Source organism: Pleurodeles waltl, chromosome 9 (genome assembly GCF_031143425.1).
Source record: "Pleurodeles waltl isolate 20211129_DDA chromosome 9, aPleWal1.hap1.20221129, whole genome shotgun sequence".
Classification (NCBI taxonomy): domain Eukaryota; kingdom Metazoa; phylum Chordata; class Amphibia; order Caudata; family Salamandridae; genus Pleurodeles; species Pleurodeles waltl.
Genome location: NC_090448.1, coordinates 817,040,747 through 817,063,087, shown reverse-complemented (window position 1 = coordinate 817,063,087; position 22,341 = coordinate 817,040,747). Strand labels below are relative to the sequence as shown.

The 22,341-nt window shown below is 45.7% G+C and overlaps 1 protein-coding gene across 2 annotated transcripts in view; it reads right to left on the bottom strand.

The window, feature by feature from the left end:
- Positions 1–22,341, bottom strand: part of ITPKC (inositol-trisphosphate 3-kinase C) — a 627,543-nt gene that overhangs the window by 376,665 nt on the left and 228,537 nt on the right. For both annotated transcript variants that reach the window (XM_069208096.1, XM_069208097.1), the window contains exon 2: positions 1,384–1,522. The gene's annotated coding sequence lies outside the window, so the exon portion shown is untranslated. The remainder of the gene's footprint in view (positions 1–1,383; positions 1,523–22,341) is intronic.

The following is a 22,341-nucleotide window of genomic DNA, read 5'->3' as shown; positions in this document are numbered from 1 at the left end:
CTTTGAAGACCTTTAGATGTTCGGAAGTTTCTGATGGCCCTTGAAACTGGGGGTGCATTTTTATCAGCTGCTCCTCGGTAGGGAACAGGGAAAGAGTCCAAGAGGCACCCCAACATCCTCACAACCTGCGAGTGTCTGGACTCCATGAGCCCCGTTTAGCCTTCTTGTGCCTTGATCTTACTTACCAGAAGACTTGGACCACGACAAAAACCTTTTGTGGGAGCAGCCTAAATAGTGCGGGAACAGGTTTGCCTTCAAAATCCAGTGGTAGCAGGACTTCTGCGACTTCTTTTTGTGTTTAGTGACATACAGCTGAGCTTCATGTTCCTGAATCACCTTTGTGTTCATAAGGGCTCCCTCTCTGCAGGACTGAGTTGTGCCTCAAACCCCAAAATCACAGACACAACTCAATAGTGTATGTCACAGACATCTGTTTGAGGCAGCATCTACAAGGCTTAAACCCTGTGATTTCCGGGGGGGGGGGGGAGGGGGGAGGATGGGGACATGACTTTCTTGCATACTGGGAAAAAAGAAAATTGAGCAAAAAAAAACCTCATTTGATGCGGGAATAGTTTGGAGGAAGTGCCAGAACCACATACTTTGGGGCAGACAGAAAGGCATTAACATTGACACATAGGAGTGTTGCTTATGTTTCATGGTCACTTCCGGGGCAGAACAAAGTCAATGCGGAGCCACATGATGCCACCTACTGGCACGCTGGATCAATTCTGTTTAAATCTTTGAAATCCAGCCTGCGCCTAGGTATATTCTAAATGAGAGGAATCTGCGGTTAGAAGTGTCCATGAGATCCTTCACAATTAAAAAATAAAATAAAACACCTATGAGTTTCATGAAACTCTTCAATTCCCATTATTTTTTAATTTAGATAATTTGGGAAAACACTACACCCTTTTCAATAAAAATGGGTTCCATCAAATTCCCCAAATTCACAAATTTACCATATGTTAAGAGTGCATGTTTGACTATTTCCATGCAATTTTTCCCAAGCTTCTAAGCATATCCACTCTCTTATGGTGCTTAAAAACCAAACATCATGCCTTCTCATCCTCTCCAATTATTTTTTTTAAAGTGCATATTTTGCTGAAATCACAAATTTTAAACTGCTTTTAAAAAATAATTAATTGAAACAGTCCATCGCATTGTTGAAAAATTCAAATGCGGTTTCAAAAGAGTTTCAAGCCTGTAAGTTTTAATGGCGAAGTTTTCTCTAAATGTTTACTCTTCTAATCCTGCAAAGGCAATCTGATTGGCTGGAAGCAACAAACAACTGTTGTTGTGGCTTTACATGATGCTAGGCACCAAAGCCTACATACCACAAAAATTGACAGAAGACATATAAGAGATGGACGTGCAAGAACTTACCACAGGGAGGATGTTTCTGGGGGCTATCTCAGAGGGGCAGGTACAAAGTCAACAAAGTGAATGTGCCCCTTTTTTCTTGCTGGATTTGCAGATCGAATTTCAGGTCCACAAATGTGCTTATAGGTCTGCAGCTACGAGCCTACGAGAAAAATGAGGCACATCATGATCACAAAGATTAAGCCTACACAGTTTGTAAAACTGTTGACACTGTACAATGAGTGGCTACCGCCCTTGTCAAATTTAAAAATCAATAGAAAAAGTCTATTGGCTTTAACATAAACACGACCATGTCACCCAAACCCAGAGCGACCCGCAAACGATTTAGGTAGACCCAAAACTATACTTTTTTTTATATTAAACTTTGCTTCGAAAACACTGAGCATTTACTTGTCTGGAACTAAAAATGGATAGATGTACTAAAATGCTTCTCGCTGCATTTATCAGAGCTGACAGAGTAGAATCCTTTCCTACTGTATTAGTCAATTTCTTCAAAAACTAAAGGCTCTTAATATGGTGTTTGTTGTGGAATTCACAATAAAAAAAACCTCTTATTACCTTAGTCAGAGTCGACAATGTAAAGCCTCTTCCTTATGGATTTGTTGGTGGGTTCACAATTTAAAGTCCATGTCCATATTGTCTGGCCCGATCATCACACTGTTAAAACCCTGTGTATTTGTCACAGAGTTCAAAATGTAAGACCACCTATCTTGATTTCTCTCGAGCAATTTGACATAAAACCCTTTCCTATAATATTCAGCAGATTTCCTAATGTGACACCCCTTACTACACTACTGGTCAAAGGCATACACCACGCAAAGACTCTTCCTACTGTATTCGACATGAGGTATTTATTGACATGTACTATTCAATTAGGAGCAAGGAGCTACATCTTAGGCGGACTATCACAACTACTTTGCAGTCGATGCTTGTAGAGAAGAAGAAGCAGAAGGAACCACAGCCCTTCTGTTAGTACCGCTATTTATAGCTGGCTTTCTTGTGATCACATACCACCATGCCAATAAAACAATGTAGGTTAAAAAAAAACATTTTTAACCAGGTGTAAACCAAAAGGCTTGTCTACTAGTCAGCTGTGGTAATTCATGTTAGAAACTACTTGTCTGCAACCCCTAACATAGTGTAAAAATAATCCACACATAAAGGCCTATTCGTTTTAACATATGCATTTTACAATAAATGTATGTATTTATGCATCTATGGTTGTTTCTATAGCACAAACCGAGTCAACAGGCAGATGAGCACCGTGCATGGTCATAAATAAGTCTTGCCGACTGCCTTTGTCATAACTTTTCCTAATGAACAGATCAGCACTGTGGCATCTGATTTAACATTTTTTCCTAATGAACCAATATGGCCTACAGACTTGATTATTGGCTTGTCACTATAACCAACTCAGGCCTATCCTGCTAAGCTTAATCGGCAATACTTTCCTTTTTTTCAACCAAAGCACACGATTTCCGCCCAAACAAATCAACATGTTTGCTAAGCCCCTCTTTCTGTTAGTGCCTCCTGAAGGTCTTTTTTTCCGTTGATCACATAAGGTCTGTCCAGAAATTATAAGGGATTTCCCAAACACAAAATGTCAAACAGTTCTATGCTTTAGGGAAGCATGCATTACATGTTTGATAATGCTGCCCTCTTCCTGCAATGACCAAACATTGCAGTAAGAAACATACTAACAAGGTTTTTAGAACTTGCCTACTGGAATTTGAATACATGAGCATTAACCATTCTTTCGCTCAAAGAATTCCAAAAGTTGTACTGTGCATTTCGATAAAAATGAATCATAAAACAATTATGTTACATGCTTTCTGAGCAATATAGAAATAACAACGTAATGCTCTAACAAATCCATTTATAGCAGGTAAGCCCGCAGACAACAGCCGAGTTATCTAGAACGACCGCACATTCAAGCACTTACAGTTCTGCGTTTAGTATTTCACATCCCATAAGGCTGCAAATCAAATTTCAATACACCTTCGTAAACGCTTTAAGATGACCTCTCAACCCTGAAGTGAGCTCAGTCGAAAAAACTGAGAGAGCCTCTTGAGGTTTTTCTCCATTTCCGTACATGATATTAAAAAAATACATTTTTTCTAGAGACGTTAACTTCCAAGTCCGCTGAAATCTAGAAGATTTAACACCACACCCCTTGGGCAGGCTCCTGATACTAATTCGAAATAAGCGGCAAACTAAAAAAAAAAAAAACGACCTTGTTTGGTGGTAGAAAGACAGCTTCTAAAGTGATACGTTGAAGCAGCCGTCCGGACTAAAACTTACACATGCTTTAGAACTCATTTGTATATCTTATAATGAAATCTAATTAACTTTATGCAGCCAATCAATTAATATATACAGTTGCAGGTACAGTACTTTTTGTTCCATTTATGACATACTGCAGCAATATCTGATTGGGGAAATCTGTTTTCGCCTATCGTTTTTTCAAATTATATTCTTAGTGAATTCAAGAAGTCATACTGTGCATCAGATCCACTGAAGTCTGAAACAGAATTTTCATCTTCTTCACTTTGTTTGAATGAGACAGAGATCAAGGCTCTTAAAGAGTAAAATAATCCATCTCATTTTCTCTATTAGTCGGTGAATAATGAAACACTTGAATATAGTTTCAAAGTAACGGAAGATCCGACATAGAAGGCTCAAAATGTGGCGTTGTTGTGAACATTTCAACACCACAACACAGTCATGCCTGAGGTAACAGTTCTGGCACATCTAGCTTGCAACATAAAAGTCAAGAATATTTTGAGGTCTCATTTTGATGAAACCCCAATGACCATCACAATAACAGATGAGCAACAAATACAAACGAGGAACCCTGAGTTTTTAGAATTGTCTCTAAGCCTTATATGTCCCATTGTCTGACTTCGGCGAGACAAATTGGTCTTCAGCAGGACCATCTGTCAAGAGTCTTATCAAAAGCCTAAACAAATACATGTTGAGAGCTTTACTAATCCCTACAGTGCTTGGGTTACCCGTTTTTGTTCTCTGTGCTACCTTTGCAGTGCAGAGGATGTCAACAGGTAATCCAAGAAATAAGATGGATACAATTCAAATACTTCCATACATCTACTATGATCCTGTCAAACTTTGACATATGGGTACAGGAAGGGACTTATTTTGCCAACAGTGTGCTCATGGACAACCAGACTTCTTTCACATGATTTCAAAATGCCCCAGATTTGCTCACTGTTTGTTAGAGATTTACATCAAACTGGGAAATGTGGTGGGCTACTCCTAGAACACGGACTAGGGCCATTCATTATTAAGGATTGAACAGGGCAGAGCAGATACTACTGAAGCTCAAAGATTTGTGGTGGTGGGCCCTCTAGCTGGCAAGCGAGATATAGTTCACAACTAGATCGGAGCCATCAGCTGCAGTGTGGGTGAATAGGCACAGGGTATGGACATCTTCGTGGCAGCAGAACAAACAGTATATAAAGTGAGGGGTTGCCCATGTAAATTTCACAAAATAGGGGACAATAAGGATGACTGAAATGGGGTAGGGCGGTGGGAGGGAAAGTAGAGATAGCAATAAATTGCAATATTTACATGTGTGATTTGCAACGGATATCCTTACGTGACACTGGCTGTGTCAGTGCTAAATTTATCTATTGATCTGTTAAATTAGCAATAAAAAGATTCTTTAAAAAAACATCTAATCTGAGGGAGGGAGAGTGTGGGGAAATTCCTGTGCTCGCATCCAAGGCTTGCCCCCCATGTGACCAGTGACGGGTGTCAATGTGGAATTGCTTCTGCATCAATCCCAAAAACTCCCCCTGCCCAGCAAGTTATAACAGTGTATGCTGCCGTCCCAGATCCCACTGGATGGTGCCATGAGGAGCTAATATGTGCAGCAAGACATCAAGCTATGCCTCTTTCAAACTGATCCCTGCTTGTGGATGTAGTGTAATCCATGAGCAGGGATCCCACTAGATACTAAATTTGTCTAGTTTTTCTGTGGAGGGTGTCAGCTATCTAGACATGGATTAGCCCCCGATGGGGGCATATAAAGTTTTTGAGATTTTCCCTTCCCTCAGAGGGTGATTGGGACCAGAGAAAGGGAAAAATTTGGGGGCCATTCTTTTAAGTATAGCACTGCCCGGTCCCCAGACAGCTAATCTGGGTGGGGAGTGATAAGGATTCACATTCCTCGGTACGGGTTGACCAATCACCCCAAATTTAGAATAAAATAATTTGGGTATTTTCCTTCCCTAGTGGGGGCTGCCTGGCTCCCAAGCGCTGGCCAATGCTGTAGCCCCAGAAGATCAGCACCTCTGTTTTATCGCCATTCAGTTTTAGAGAATTTTTATTAATCCAGGAGGCTACCTGAACCAGACAGGAGATCAGAGAAACAGGGCCGTGGTCCTGAGCGGATGACAGCAGATGATAGTCAGAATATGATTTGCATATCATTGGCGTAAGAGAACAGAGTAACAACGCAGTGCCCACCCAAAGGGCACACATAGAAATTAAAAAGCGCCAGGCTTAATCTCTGAGGAACTCCAGACGCCACAGTGTGACATGTGGACAAAACTCAGACAGAGGAAACTTGAAAAGTATGGCTCCTCAAGAAGGAGGATTACCAGACCAAGGCTTTCCAGTGAATCCCAATTGCATAAGTCTCCCCACGAGTATGTCATGAGACACAGTATCGAAGTAGGATCAGCGCTGCCGTCTTGTCTAACTGATCAATGAGTGAAGTGGGCTGCTGCACTGCCCTATGCTGTGGTTGCCAGAAACAAAATATGAATTGCTGACTACGAGTGGCTGAAGTATGGTCACCTAATGCCCCATGAATGGTATATGCTGCGCTGGGTGGAAGTAAAATGTGAATGGCACAGTAACTGGTCAATGGCTTAAGTTGGCCAACACATTGATCTATGTTATGGTGCGCAGAAACAAAAGGTGATAGCTGAATAACTGATCAGTGGTCGAAATGGTCTCATCCATGCCCCCTGATATATTCTGCATTGGGTGGAAGTAAAATGAATGTCACAACAACTTTTTGGTGCCTGAAAGGGCTCACACATTGCCCTATACTGGGGTTCCTGTCCTTCGTGAGGCCTCAAATTGCTCCTGGTTGATCCATTCCTGTCACAGGCACTAGGCCAAGCCACACAAGCAGGGTAGCTTTTTTACTAAGGCAAGTGTGGGAATGCCGAGTGGCAGGAATTTTGTGGATCTGTGCAAATTCTCAAGCCCTCACCCTAAAAACGCAGCTAACCCCATCACCATAACAGGTCTTTTTTTTTTTAAACAGGAAATGCTTTTGTCTCCATGTTGCATTTTGGGGCCTGTTGAGTCATGGTGTTTAGGCCGATCCATACAGGTGAGGCAGTGTTTCAGCAGAAATACAGAATAGAATATCATTTGCTATTATTAATTGCATCTCTCTCCAATATTGTCTTCTGAATATTAACAAAAAATCTTGCAAATTGCCTTCTGAATTAAATGACAGTATGGGCCCAAATTCAGGGCTTTACAAATAACTACTACCCCTAAATTCAATAAATTGTACACATTAAAACATATATATATATATATTACCTAAATACATTAATTACATTTTACTGCATGACTTGCTGCAAGGACAGTACACAAAGAAAAATCATTACAAGCTGGAGCTAATTTGTTTGCTTTGGCTGCTGCATGTTTTTGGTCAGTTAACAAACACTATATATACCTGTGACCAGAAAGATCTGATGGGTGTAATGGTATGTTAGGTTCGTAAATCAGCCGTCAGAGCAAAAATTACAGATGAAAACACTGTTAACAATTGCTAATCTTTCCTACTCATTTTCATTATTATTTTTTAGGAGCAGACCAGCACGGCCTGGCGCTGAGGTGTGCAGCCTACGGCACCCAAGCCGTCAAAGTGAGCAGCAGCAGCGCTGGAGGCATCGAGTTGCAGACCCCTTAATGCAGTCAAGCGCACAAGGCAGAGAGCAGAGGGATGTGGGGTGGGCGTGAGAGGGTGGGGACGAGGAGGCTAGTGGGGTGGATGTCCCTGAAGGTTGGGCAGACATTGGCAGTTAAGGTGAGCCCCTGAACATTAGACATGCTTGTGACTAGTGCGGCGTGCAGTAGGTAGACACTCATCCCCTAATATTTGCATACATTCCAGAGATCTTCTCCCTTGCTTGCCCACGACTAAGAGAGGGAATGGCACCCGGCTGGCTTGGTGGGGCCTCCTATCCCTGTGACTGCGATAATTGCGAGGATACTGAACTACAGGGACAGGGATGCGTGCCCTACAGGGCCCCAAAACTTAAGATACTAAGGTTTGGGGGTCCTCAGGTGTCCCTCTACCCAGACTTCACTCAACAAGTACAGGACAAACAGAAACAATTTGCCTCAGCCAAACGCAAGATGCAAGACCTACACCTGAAATACTTTATGCTATATCCAGCAAGGCTTTTCAAAGGCATTGCAGCATTTCCTAAAGTGCAGGGAGCCCAAGGACATGTGACACCAGTCTTCAAGGCTGGATACTGATAAGGTGGGTGGAAGTTTGGAAATGGTGGAGTAACTAAAGAATCCACCTTCATGCCAACAGATTTTGCCCCTACACCTGGCGCTCATGAAGTTGGGATGCCTGCTGGGACCACACCTCACTATTGAACCTGACACTAACTATGTCTCCTATTTGTCTTCTTTGTATTCCTTGAATTTACTGCAGACTGGTTTGTTCTATTCAGTCATTATAGCTATGTACTAGTGAATGCCGCTTTGGGTACTGGAGGGGGTGAGGTCTGGGTTTACGTGTGGGTGTTGTCTCTTTGAAGTAATGGCAAGCGACCCTTGCTTCGTCTGCACAGTTGACTGTGGGCATGGCTAGGAACATGAAATATCTGCAGTTCTGCCGTTGTGGTTATCGACATAGGTACACAGCCGTTGGGTATGGCAATCACAACCCCCCACACCCCCCAATTTGTTTACCACTTGTTTCCTATCAAAAGGGAAGGTTGGAAATGGTGGAGTTAACTATAGGGAAAAGGTTGGAGTCTGGGAGGGTATTAGGACACTGTGTCAGCTGGGGCACGGCCCAATGTGGGTGAGGGGGAGGGGAATGATTCATGCAGCAGTTGTTGTCACACACTATAGGCACACATCAGAGGCTGAGTGTTTGAAGGGCGCACAAGGGATGGCTGAGGATATGGAATGGAGGATGGATCCATAGTGAGGCCTGATGGCTCACTGCCGGTCCTCTTCCTCACATGGAAAGAGGCTTAAGTGACTAGGAAACTCCGTATGGCAGTGGCCAATCTTAAGCAGCATACTATAGATGTTGCTATCCTACAAGAAACATATTTGGTGCCAAGGAATAGATTGTTAACACCCCGTAGACCATAGGATCAGTGCTGCGCAGCAGGATTCACTACACACACTACAGGTGTTCTGATCTGGACCTGCGGAGGCTTGGGGGCAGAGTTGCAAGAAGTATGTGTGGACCCAGATGGTAGGTATGTAGTGGTGTGCTGCAAAAACAACCCCATGGTCTTATTGGTCTGAGTCTATGGACCCATTTATGACGACCCTCAGTTTTACTACACTCTAAGCGCTCGGCTAGCTCAGTGGGCCAGCGTACCTCAACTATGGGGGTAGGGACTTCAACTGCATGCTATGCCTAGAGTGTGATCGGTTCAGGAGTCCGCTACAATGCCCGTTGGCAGCAGCTATAACAGATACTGCAGCACAGAGTGTGCTACTGGATGTAAGGCGTCACCACTCCCCAGATGTCCCAGGGTACACCCACTTCTCCACGGTACATGATATCCACACGCAAATTGATTTTTGCCTATTGTCACATGAGCTGCTTCCACATGTCCATCAATGTGAGACACTCCACCGCATGCACTTAGACCACTCGCTGGTGGTGTTGGAGCTGAAGTTATGCACCCCGCAACAGGCCCAATTCACATGGCGCTTCTCCCCATACTCGTTAGTAGACAGAGCCTTCAGGGAGGAACTGTTGCAAGCCATAGAATAGTTCTTTTGTACCAATGTTGGGTTGGTAAACAAGTTTGACACAGTTTGGGAGGCTTTAAAGTTTATATAAGAGGAGTCACCTTGTCCAAACATGCTGGAGTCCTCTGCTCCATCCATAACCAGCGCAATTAGAACTAGAGCTGGCATAACTTGAAAGACAACATAGGGAGACTGAGAAGAGGCACCTATTAGCTACTATCAACACTAGGATAGATGAGTAGCATGAAGTGGCCCAGAGCAAGGTGAATCATCTAGGGAAATGCGCTGTGGCCTGAGTACACGGTGAGGGCAAGCACCCCAGCGACACTCTGGCTGCTATGATGCAACCCGCAGAGACGATGATACAATAATAGAAGTGTTAGATGAAAAGGGACAGCCAGTGCACATCACCGAGGCAATAGCAGATCGTTTTCATAGGTACTATACCGACCTCTACTCCGCACAGCCAACCACAGACAAGGACTCCACTGCAGACTATCTTGCACATATAGCGATGATGTGGCTCACAAATGAGCACAGGGAGAGGCTGAGAGCTCTGCAGTAGCCTGGGGAGATGCGGGCCTCATTAAAAGACATTCCATCCAGGAAGGGGCCTGGCATGGACTGCCTCACGGTGGCCTTCTATAAGGCCTATCAGGATATAAAAATACCCCACCTGGTAACTCTTTTCAAAGAAATGGTTGCAGAGGGGTGGCTGAACACCCACTATGAGGGACGAGGCCCTCATTGTCACACTCCTAAAGCTGGGGAAACACGCAAATGCATGCTCATCATTTCGACCACAGTCACTACTGAATATAGACACCAAACAGTACGCTAAAATACTTGCCAATTGTCTGGTGATGATACATCCGGTGGTGGCGGGTCCTGAACAGTCTGGGGTTGCCCTGGGATGCACTCCAGTGTATAACCTTAGAACTTTCTGGGTAATCCAGAGACTAGACCCCAATGCACATGCAGTAGCGTTTTTCATAGATGCCGAAAAGGCATTCGATACGATAGACTGGAGATTCATGAGGGCGGTACTGAGGCCGACTGGAGTGAGAGATTTATTCCTACAGCTCACTCATGTTCTCTACACGCAGCCAACTGCTTGGATCCATATCAATGGTATGATTTTTACACCCTTTATATCGGCAGAGGCACTCAAGAGGGGAGCCCATTTTCTCCACTGCTGTATTCATTAGTGGCAAAGCTGCTGGCCTGTGCAGTCTGGGAGTACCATGCGCGTTGTGGTCTTCAGTTTCCCCATTATAACTTAATTGTCTCAGTACTTGCAGATGACACATTGCTGTACATTTGCAACACCAAGAGCAATCTGACGCCAGTACTGCAAGAGATGGTTCTTTTTCGGCGGCACTAAGGCTCCATATAAACCCGGACAAACCCCTTGTCTTCCCACTTACATTGGCCACTACTCCAGTGCCAGCAGAATACCTGCTGTAGTGGACAACCAATGCAGTCTGCTATCTGGGGATCTGGGTACATAAGGACCCAAAAGTCAGACTGCTAGAAAACAATGGCAGAGTGTTGCAGAAACTAACAGAAGCAGCGGACAACTGCCACTGTCACTTTCTGGTCAAGAGGCTTTCATAAAAATAGTAGTACTCCCTCGCTTCTTATTCCTGTGTATGAATATCCCACTCCTGATGTCATGAACAGTCTGGGACACACTGATGGCGCTTATGATCCAACTGGCCTGGCGAGGAAACAGCCACGGGTGCGCTGGGAGACTCTAACATTACTATACGAGTGGGTTGAACGCTCCCAATTTTAAAGCTTACTGTAGGGCTGCCCAAAGTTTTGCTTATTATTGGATACACAGACCACAGACCACCCCCATCCACTTCTGGTTGGAATGTGCAATGGCAGCCCTCCTGACTTTGCCTCAGGTGCTCTTTCGTAAACCAGTGCACCATCACTGTGTTTTTGATACATTAACCATCCCGACTTGCTCCTGGCTGAGTCTTTTGGAGTGCCAAGCTGGTGCACTCCTGTACTCGCCCCATGCCCAGTTAGGTTGGTGGCTATGGTTACCATTGGCACAGGAACAGGGCACCGCACAGGCCTTTACATCCCTGAATATACATATTATGGGAGACCTCTTTGAAGAGGGAATGATGCGCTGCTGGGACCTGTTCTCTGACTCAATCACTGCACCCACAGGCATTAAGACAATCCTGCTATTATAAAGCTAGACAGGCCTTGAACAAGCTCCTTGGTGATGATCTACAGGAATCTTTAGAGTGAGGGGTGTAGGAGGCTGGCCTTGTTTGCAGTGGGTACCTAAGGTACTTACACCTTATACCAGGTCCAGTTATCCCTTATTAGTGAAATGTAGACAGTGCCCAGAAGCCAGACTCTCTAGGGGTAGTGTGGATGAGCAGCCAAGGCCTAACTAGGAGACATGCAAAGCCCATGCAATACCACTGTAGTCACACAGTACTCACTCACATGAAAGAAAATACTCAGTGTTACAAAAATAAAGGTACTTTATTTTGGTGACACAAATGCCACAAATACCATGGAGACTGTACTCCCTTAGGAGGTAAGTAACACACAAATTATATACAATAGTATTCAGAAATAACTGTAAAAACAGTCAGAAAACAGTGCAAATAGTGAAAATCACAATAGTTAGAAATGGGCCAAGGAGAATACAAACCATATGCTAAGAAAGTGGAATGCGCAAGTCGGTTTTCCCACCTAGGCAACTGTAGTGTGTAGAGGGGCGCTGGGAGTATTAGAAAATACCAAAGGTAAGTGATAGAACCGACCCCAGAGCCCAGGAAAGCAGGAGTAAATCACAGTAACTTTCCTAGAACACACAAGAAAATGAGAAAGAAGATTATGCAAGAATCAGAGGAGACTGCAAGACACCAATGATGGATTCCTGGATCTGAGGACCAAGTCCATGAAGCACTGAAGGAGGCCCTGCTAACCCGGGTGAAGATGCAAAAGAGGAGCCACCGGTGAGGAACAACAGTCAGTATTGCACCCAAGAAGACAGATGCGGGTTCCTGGTTGGTGCAGAAGATGTCCCACGCCAGATGGATGAATGCAGTCTGGTTTGCGTCACTGAATTCCACCAACAAGCCTTGGCACACACAAAGCAAGAGGTTAGCGGAAAATGGCACTGCCAGGACCAGAAGGGACCTGGTGGACTCTACCCAGAAGGAGGAGTCTGAGGGGGCTGTCAGCAACTCAGAGAGCCCCCAGAAGACCAGGCAGCATGCACAGGAGTCCCACAGCATGGGGACAAAGAAGGTGCAAAAGGAGTCCCACGCCACTGGAGAACCACTCAGGAAGCTGTGCATTGCAGGAAGGAGTGCTAGGGGTGGAGCTGCAAAGTGCACAAAGAACTTCATAGAAGGATGCCAACAGCCTTGGCGACTGCAAAACAGGCAGAGCACAGGAGTACTGTCTTGCGTGGAGAGGCAAGCTGTTTCCCCCACCAAAGTTGGACAGTTGGACGTCAGGACCACTTCCGTCTACCAAACGTGTTGCTGGATTCACGCACTTCTTCAGGAGAGGGGACCCACACCACCGGTTGTCGCTGCAGAGCGGTGCCTGCTGAAGCAGGGAAGTGACTCCTTCACTTGAATGGAGATTCCTTCGTTCTTCTGGTGCAGGTTGAAGACAGGCAGTCCTCAGAGGATGCACGACCTGGAAAAAGTTGCAGTTGCTGGCAGGAGATTCAATGTTGCAGAAGTCGTCTTTGCTTCTTTGTTGCAGTTTGTAGAGTTCTTGGAGGGTCCAGATGCAGTTTCTTCGGTAAACAGGTGAAGTAAAGGATGCAGAGGACTCCTGCTGGAGTCTTGCAATCCAAATCTGAAGAATCACCCAAGAGAGAGACCCTAAATAGACCTGAAAGAGGGATTGGTCAGCTACACAGGTAAGCACCTATCAGGGGAGGGCTCTAACGCCACCTGCTGGCACTGGCCACTCAGATGCTCCCTGAGTGCCCTGCCAACTTGGAATCCAAGATGGCAAAACCGAGGTACCCTCTGGAGGAGTTCTGAGCACAACCCCTGGGGTGGTGATGGACAGGGGAGTGGTCACTCCCCTTTCCTTTGTCCAGTTTCGCACCAGAGCAGGGACTGGAGGTCCCTGAACCGGTGTAGACTGGATTATGCAAGGAGGGCACCATCTGTGCCCTTCAAAGCATTTCCAGAAGCTTTGGGGGGCTACCCCTCCCATGCCTGTAACACCTATTTCCAAAGGGAGAGGGTGTAACACCCCTCTCCCAAAGGAAATCCTTTGTTCTGCCTTACTGGGCTCTAAATGCTTGAGCAACAGGAGGGCAGAAACCGGTCTGTGAGGTGGCAGCAGTTGGGGCTGCCTTGAAAACCTCAGAAGGCTGTAATGCCAGTAGTGGGGGTCCTCTAAGGAGCCCCCAGAGTGCATGGAATCATACAGCCAACGCTTGCAAAAGCCTTGGGGTATGATCCCAACATGTTTGATACCAAACATGGCCATATTCGGAGCTACAGGTGGTGACCTATGTCCAGGGCACGTGTAAAATGGTGTCCCCGCACTCACGAAGTCTGGGAAAATGGTCCTGGAGGTCGTGGGGGCATCTCTGCTAGTAAAGGGGTGCCCTTACACACAGGTACTCAGCACCCTAACTTCAGGGCTGAAAGGCCTGCAATAGGAGTGACTTATAAGGGACCTGGTGCAGTGTAAATGGCAGCGAAAGGGTGCATGCACCTTTTCACACAGGCTACAATGGCAGTCCTGTAGAAGCCTTTGCATGGACTCCCTATGGGTGGCAAAATAAATGCTGCAGCCCATAGGGATCCCCTGAAACCCAATCCCATGGGTACCTAGGTACCATATACTAGGGACTTATAAGGGGGACCAGTATGCCAATTTTGTGAGAAATACTGGGTTACCAGTATTTAGTACAAAAGTTAGAGGAGAGAGCACATAATCACTGGGGTCCTGGTTAGCAGGATCCCAGTGTACACAGTCAAACACCCTGACAGGCAGAAATTGGGGGTAACATGCCAAAAAGAGGGTACTTTCCTACTCAGGGCCCTTTCCTCTCTGTTACAATTGCCCACTCCTATTCATATGTTGGCTAGAATCTATTCTTATTTTATTTTTTCCTCTTCCTCTCTCTCTCTCTCTCTCTCTCTCTCTCTCTCTCCCTCGCTCCACGCAGACCAGGCCTAGCGATGGCTGGACTGGCAAAGAGACCTGGGTGTCAACATCGCGACTAAACAATGGCAATACTATTGCTCGGTCATAAATTTGGTCTCACTGAATAGTAGACACAGTCTTATTCATTTTAAATATATAAATAGGTTGTATTACACACCGGTTAGACTTGCTCGGTATGGATTGCATGAGAACGCATAGTGTATGCGTTGTGGAGAAGATGAAGCTGGGTCAGCACACCTGGCTTGGTATTGCCAGGGGATCCAAAACTTCTGGGAGGAGGTGTTTCAAGCCCTGGAGGCTATTACTGTGGACTCCTTGGCTAGGAAACCACTACTGGCTCTAATGGGATATGACAGATACATACGTGGCAGAGATAGAAAGTTGGTGGCAATAGGTTTGTTGCTGGCACGGTGCAGGGTAGCAATTTGTTGGTCCTGTTGTCAATGGTGAAGGAATGGCATAACAATAAGACATACTGCAGCACACAATCAGATGTTTATAAGGAACTGCTCCCCATGTGCAGCTGTCGTTGGGATATTTGGGGGCCATATCAGACTTACTTATATGCCATCAATAATGAAAAGCTAGTTGGCTCAGAGGTAGAGGATGAAGAGATGGCCGAATCAGCCCAGGACATCACACTCAGATGTGGTCTTGTAGGATGGTATGGAGTCGCTGTAGGCTTGCACCCTAACACATAATTTTCTGATAACAAAGTATTACCTGTCACTGTATTGTTGGTGGTAATCACACTGCCACAGTCGTTGTATGCTAAGAGCCTGCAGTCATCAGCTTTTTATTAATGTAGAAACTTACCAGGATATGTTTTATCTTACACTTCTGCTACACTACCTGACAGGCTTATGCTTTTAGATGCCTATACTGTTTAAGATGTTGTCAATATGCTCAACCGCCAAATTACTGCTTAATTACTGCTGTATGTAATTGCAGAACATTCAATAAAAGTATATACAAAAACTGTACAACCAGGACAGAGGCTTGACATTACATTCTCAGGTTTCGCAACGGGAAAGCACCGCCCTCCGCCTATATTATGACAACCAGTTACATTCATAATTATATATTTCTTATAGGTAAGGTGCTGGCTGTGTTCTGTATTCTGTTACCCCTGCCTATCTAGTAGCTACCAAAACAGTGCTGTACTCAGTCTGAATTTTAGTACTGAGGTGGTCATTATGACCCTGGCCAGGGCCAAAACGACGGGAGCACCGCCAACAGGCTGGTGGTGCCTCCCGGCGTATTTTGACCGCGGGAGTAGCGCCGCGGTCGCATCGCCGGCGCCGGCGGTTTTCTGCCACAATGGCCCCAGCGGTTGTAATCCGCCAGGGCAGCGCTGCTTGCAGCGATGCCCAGGGGATTACGAGTCCCCGACTGCCAGCTTTTTTCTGGCGGTCTGAACCGCCCCAGCTGACAGGGCCCCATGCAGCTTTTTACTGTCTGCTGTGCAGACAGTGAAAAGCGCAACGGGTGCAACTGCACCCGTCACACGGCCGCAACACCGCCGGCTCCATTTGGAGCCGGCTCCCATGTTGCGGCCCACATCCCCGCTGGGCCGGCGGGCAGAAACTTGGTTTCCGCCCACCGGCCCAGCGGGGATATCCAAATGGGCACCGCAGGAGTGCGTCCGCATTGGCGGCCGCACGTCGGTTACAGCTTGACGGATGTTGTAATGAGGCCCTGAGTCTTTTAGGCCCTAATATCGTGCCTGAGCAGGTACAACACTAGTAGTTGTGTTTGTGGGACTATCTTTCCCAACTTCAGGTGGACTTCCCATCACTCTCTCACGCGTCTCTCGTTGGTTAAGGCCCATTGTTCTACATCTAGGACCTCAAAGGTGGGTCCCATGTGCAACAGCCATTTAATAGCTAGCCTCTTTTTTTGTCAAAACTAATTCCAGAAATGCAAATCTATGTTACATTTTCTTGTTTTTAGCGATAGGGGTAATCCTTAGCAGGTAATGTGGGAGAGATTATCTTCAAGGGAATACTTATCAATGCTTATTGCAACCTGCCTCGGCTCTCCACTATGATGTCATGATGGCGCAGTTCCAGATAATATGCAGGTAATCAGCATAACCCTCCTGACATCTGGGGCATCAATCAAATTTTCCTGGGTAAAGTCTGCATAAGCGCACTTGTGAACAATCAGCGTGGTGAAGCACACAGAAATGAGCCATTCTGAATGGAGCATTACCTCTCGCACCATGTACCATTTGAAAAGCCTTTTGCCATTCCCCATCTCTTTGTGATTCAGTGAGAGACGTCTCCCATTTGTCATTGCAAGCATTTCCACTTCCGTCTTCTCCTGTGTCAGGGTCGCATAGAGGGGAGAGACCAGGCCCCTGGAGTAGCCCCACCTTAAGCAACATCCCCAAGAAATATGTCTTGCCTGGGGTGTCGAGAAAACATGTCCAGATCTCTGTGGCCATCCTAGACAGTGTGGCAAACTGTAAAAACTCTAAAAGTTGATCCAGGCCTGCCTCAAAGTTGTCACGTGCCTCTTGAAACGTAATGCACTTGTCATCTGGGTATGGATCATCCAATGTATTGCACTCTCCCTCCATTCAAGCCTCCATAGACACTGCATCACTGTTTCGTATGAACTGCTGTAGTCACCATACTGGCATCTATCCAGAGAATTGGGATCTGCGCAAAACCCCCTTTATTGTGACGCTTGTCGCACCAAATACAGACAGTGTTTATCCTGTCGCCTACCTACCATTAAATATGTTGGCAGGTCCTGCAAACCCAAGGAGCCTGCAGGTAGTCACTTTTGCCAGTTATCATGGTTCGCAGTGGCATGCTGTAGTTGGGCTGGCAGATAATACACCTCCAGGTTGAGGAGTCCCATGGCTCCCTTCAGAGTGCCTGATTTTGGGATATTTAATCTGACTTGTCTCCTTTTCCCCACTCAGATAAGTGAATTTAACAGACTTTCAAGTTGCTTGAATGTTCTTCTAGTTATTGGCTATTCAAGGTCATGCAGACTCAAACTGTGATGTTCCCACTATTTGCCCCAAATCTTTACATGTTTCTGTGGGCAACCCTTGGCAGTGGAGATAGGCTGCTCTTGTTCAGCACACCAGCCTACCCCCACCCGCCAAACAGCCATTGAAGGAGAGTTCTTGGAATTCTAACAGTGGGCGATGTCCTTCTTGGCGACCAATGTGGCAAACAAAATGAACGCACGCTCCAGGCTCGGTCACTCCAAGGCCTCCCACAAGCCCAGAAGGGTATCTCCAGAGGAGAGGTCTAAGGGCCAGTCCAGGACTGAGAAGAGTTCCTCTATACAACCCCCAGTACCGGGTAATCACTGGGCATGACCAGACCATGTAGAAAAATTCTGCATCCGGCGACAAACAGCGGAAGCAACTGGCTTGGAGAATCTTGTCTGCCCACTGAAGCCGCTGAAGGGTCATGTAGATTAGATGCAGATAGCTGAGTTGGCTCAACCTGAGGCATGTGACAATGGGAGAGTTCCCTCCATTCTGAATCATCCAGTTCACCCACCCATGCCTCCCACCACTGATTCAGTATGTAAACCAGTCAGGGGCGTTGATGACCAGGGATTAGTCAAATTGAGAGATTGCACCACTGGTGACCCCCCCCCGCTTAGTAGTTTAGCCTCCAGGGGGCTAAAGTCAGGAATGTTAGTATCTAAGGGGCTGTGAGCTGTTAGGGTGTGTTTTGTAATTGTAGGTGGTTGTGAAACTGGGTAAGGGAGAATGAATTCTGCTCCTATAGTTGCTGAAATGTCTGAATGTGGGTCCTGGACCAGATATCCTCGAGCTGAGTGATTCCTATCCTGTCCCATTTCACAAACCCTTCAGGCCTGATGTGTGATAAAGTCACATTTCCAGCCAGACAACAGTCATACATGTAAGTCTACGGTTCCCAACCGTAAGTTGGTGCACCGCCTCCAGTTGAGGAAGACCACCCATGTAATTCCGGGGAGGGATTGAGGGATCAGAGCGTTGTACAGGATACTCATGAATCGGTCAAGTCCCAACAGGGCCAACTCAGATAATTCCAGCAACCATTAAGCCAGTCATTATTCACAATCACTGAGAGGCTCTATAGTAGTGAGTTAAGTCTGACATTCCCATTCCACCATCGTAGGAGGATTGCCAGCTACTATCAAAGGTAATATGGGGGTGGTCCCCCACCCAAAGAAAGGGACGAATGATATAGTTAAGGGTTGTAAACCATGGGTGGGAATAAGGAATGGGAAATTTTAGAAGACATAAAAGAAACGAGGCAGCATCATTATTTTGATGAGGGCCACCTGCCTGAGGACGAGGAGGAGGATGTGCCATCCCCATCTCTGAAGATCCCTCTTCATTTAAATCAATAAGGGTGTCCGGGTAATGCTTTATGCCAGTTCAGGGAGCAAAGAGATGTATATTCTCAGGTGATTATTGATTATTTTGACAACCCAATTTTGGGGTGTTCGGGTGCAATACCACTCCATGCACTTCTGTAGCTCCCTGGCAGAGGGGGCTAACAAAACCCCACTTGATCCATCACAGAATCCTGGAGCCCTTTGCCACTACAGACGACAGTGTCCTCGAAAGGTCCAAACCACATTCACTACCCTGGAAAGCATACATGGCTGCTCGTTGCCTTCCGTGAACAGGGGGAAAGTGCGTGTCCATCCACCTTTGATAGATGACTCGTGGCTGGACTCACACTGTGAGCAGGGAAGTTCTTTCATTGTGGATATTCTTGGCCATAGTTCACCTCTTCCCAGGACTTTCTGGATGCTGTTCCTTGCCTACCTGCTGCTTTAGAGGGATCCAATCATGGGAAAAAATAGGGGAACAATGATTTGCTATCCCCTGATGTAAGGCAATCACTCCATATATATCTCTCTCCCCTCTATATAGTTCAACTATCACCTTTTATCCATCACTTCACCTGTTCCTAGGGCTCTGTGACAACTGGTAGCAACTTCCGAGTGGTTGAGACTATTCATGAATGGTCACATTGGTTGGGGCTTAATGGGCATTGGAGATCGGAGCCACCCATGCTCACATTAAAAAGCGGATGCAGATATAGACAGTTATCTCCACCTTGTGCTTCAGGTGTTGTGTGTAGCCCACATGGTTGCTTGCAAGCCAGTAACCCCCCCACCCTTCTGGCCTCTGTTAGACCTATATCTGACCTTAGTGGACAAACCGCTAAAAGACAAACATGTTGGGTGGGAGGGAAAGATCAGCCTCAATCTCCGCACAGAAGAAGATTGACAAATCCATGACACAAACCAATGTGGGTACACTATAAGGGGCACATACAAAGATAGAACACCAGCGGTCACACCTCAGTTTGAACAAACCTCTACTGCAGTTATTCTACAGGCCATAAACAACTTGAAACCTACTTTTAAGTCGAAAATTGATGACATGAGAACCAATGTCTCTCTGCTCCAAAAGACGTTTGCAATGCTGTTGAGAGCATCACGGAATGAGAATGAGAGAAAATCTGAGCTTGAGTATATTGTCAAGGAGTTCAATGGTACTGTGATGGGGCTGTCGACTGAGTTCCATGCCCTTCACATACAAGTGAAGGACTGCCCCTGACGGATTAACTTTAGATTCATGGGCTTTCCCAAAGGGGTGGACAGATCGGACCCCAGTCAATTTTTGATGACTTGGCAGGTGAACGTCTCCACAGCAGCTGTTTCGCTGTTTTCTTTTGGAGCATGTCCACTGCTCTTTTGACTGAGGCCACATCCAGGGACTGCTTCCAGACTTCTTATTGCTAGATTTTGGAACTTTCAAGACCCAGTCTTTCATACAGTCAGGACAAAGTGCAACATCCAGTATGATTTCCATAATGTAATAGTCTTTAGGGACTACATGAAAGACATACAAAAACAGCAGAAGACTTGCAACTTAATCAAACAAAAGCTAGGACCTATCTGACTGTAATACTTGCTACTCTTCCCTGAAAAACTCAATGATATTTTCCAATCCTGATGTTTTTAATACACCAGAGCTTGCCTGACAGTGGGTGGGAAAAAGCCTACACTAAGTGGAAAAGCTAGTTTGTCAGTGATTAGCTCCTCAGAAGCTATACATTCACAACATCTATTGGCGTAAGAGGTCTTGGAGAAAAGGGAGGCGTATAGGGCAGTGCTTCATTCAGTTGGATACGCTGAATTCAACATGAACTATGGAGGCCGTAGAGGGATTAGCCTCTCTGGAATGACACTCAACTCATTCATAAGAAAGTGCCCTGACAACACCCAGCCGGGGCTCAGAACTGGTTGTTACCCTTACCTGACCTCAACAATATCCTCACAGCTGTTTTTACTAATGGTCCAGTCCACAGTGGTCTGATTTACTGTGCTGAGTTGCCATTACTCTGTTCCCCAAACAGGCTTGACCGGTACGGGTGCCCTTGGCTCCGTCTTTAGTCATACACAGCAGTCAAATCATGCTGTTACATGCCATCCTGAGTCTGAGATCCTATAGGTACTTGTGGTTCATCACTGCAGCCGTCCTACTCTTTAATTTGTTTTCACATGGACAGTTAATGTATTTTCTTTGCTGTTTGAGATATTCTAGATGGAGTGTGAGATCTTACCTCGTCTTGGAATGGGGCATCAACTTTGTTTTTAGAGGACAGGAAATTCACAGTTTGAAGTATCGGGAGTAGGGTAGGAACATTTATATATGTTGGGTTCACTCAAGCACCTTATTCCCTCAACATGACCACATCAAGACTTGGTTCCAGTCTGTAACTTTCAATCTAATGTCTAATTATGACCTTTCAAAACACTAATGTCCCACTCAGCTGCCTTAAATGAAATGTTAACAGACTGCTCAACAAAATAAGAGGACAGCCATCCTCAGAAGGGCCAAACAATCAGGTATTTAAGAAACACACAATGTACTTACAGAAGCCACTTTATCACTCAATCAACTCCAATCTAATTAGGCCAGAAAACTCTGGCAGGTGTCCCAGTGCCGACTATGAGCTAGACAACAAAGCAAGCAAACTATTTCACTGGCTGAGGTATACGAGTCTGGAGTCATACATACGACTCCAGAGCAAATGCACTGCTGACTAATATGTCTTGCTTTCTGCAAAAGCACAGGCTTGTCAGGTGGCAGAAATTGACACATACAGAGATGCAGCCTTTATGTGCCTATCACTGTTGATGAGATTGCTTCAGCTATCTCTCAACTATCCACAGGAAAAAGCGCAGGACCCAATGGACCCTTTCTGGTGTTTTTTTTTATCTTCCAATCAGACATCAGTACACAAATTCTACTAGATCTCTATATCAAAGTGCAGGAAACCAGTACTCTTCCAAGGGACTTGAAGGAGTCCCATATTGTCACTATCCTTAACACGATCGCCCTGCAAATCTCTGGTCATCATGTCTTCGTTCAACTGCAAAACTAAATTATTTGCCAAAGTACTTGCGACACAGCTTCCAACAGACATTAAGAAAGACCACAGCAGTTACTGGCTGTGATGCTAACACATTTCGAGAAGATCTTTGGCTGTGTATTGTGGAATTTTCTGTTCTCACTGCTCAAACACATGGAATTCAGCCTGCACTACTTGTTAAATGTTAAATTTCTTTTTGATAAAGCACACTCTCAAGTAAGAATTGGGGGATCTATACGGGCACTGCTGGTTTGAGAGGGGGATGCAAAAGGAATGCCCCTTCTCACCCCTATTCGCTTTAGTTGTAGAACCCCTACTGCACATTCTCTACACAGACCCACATACA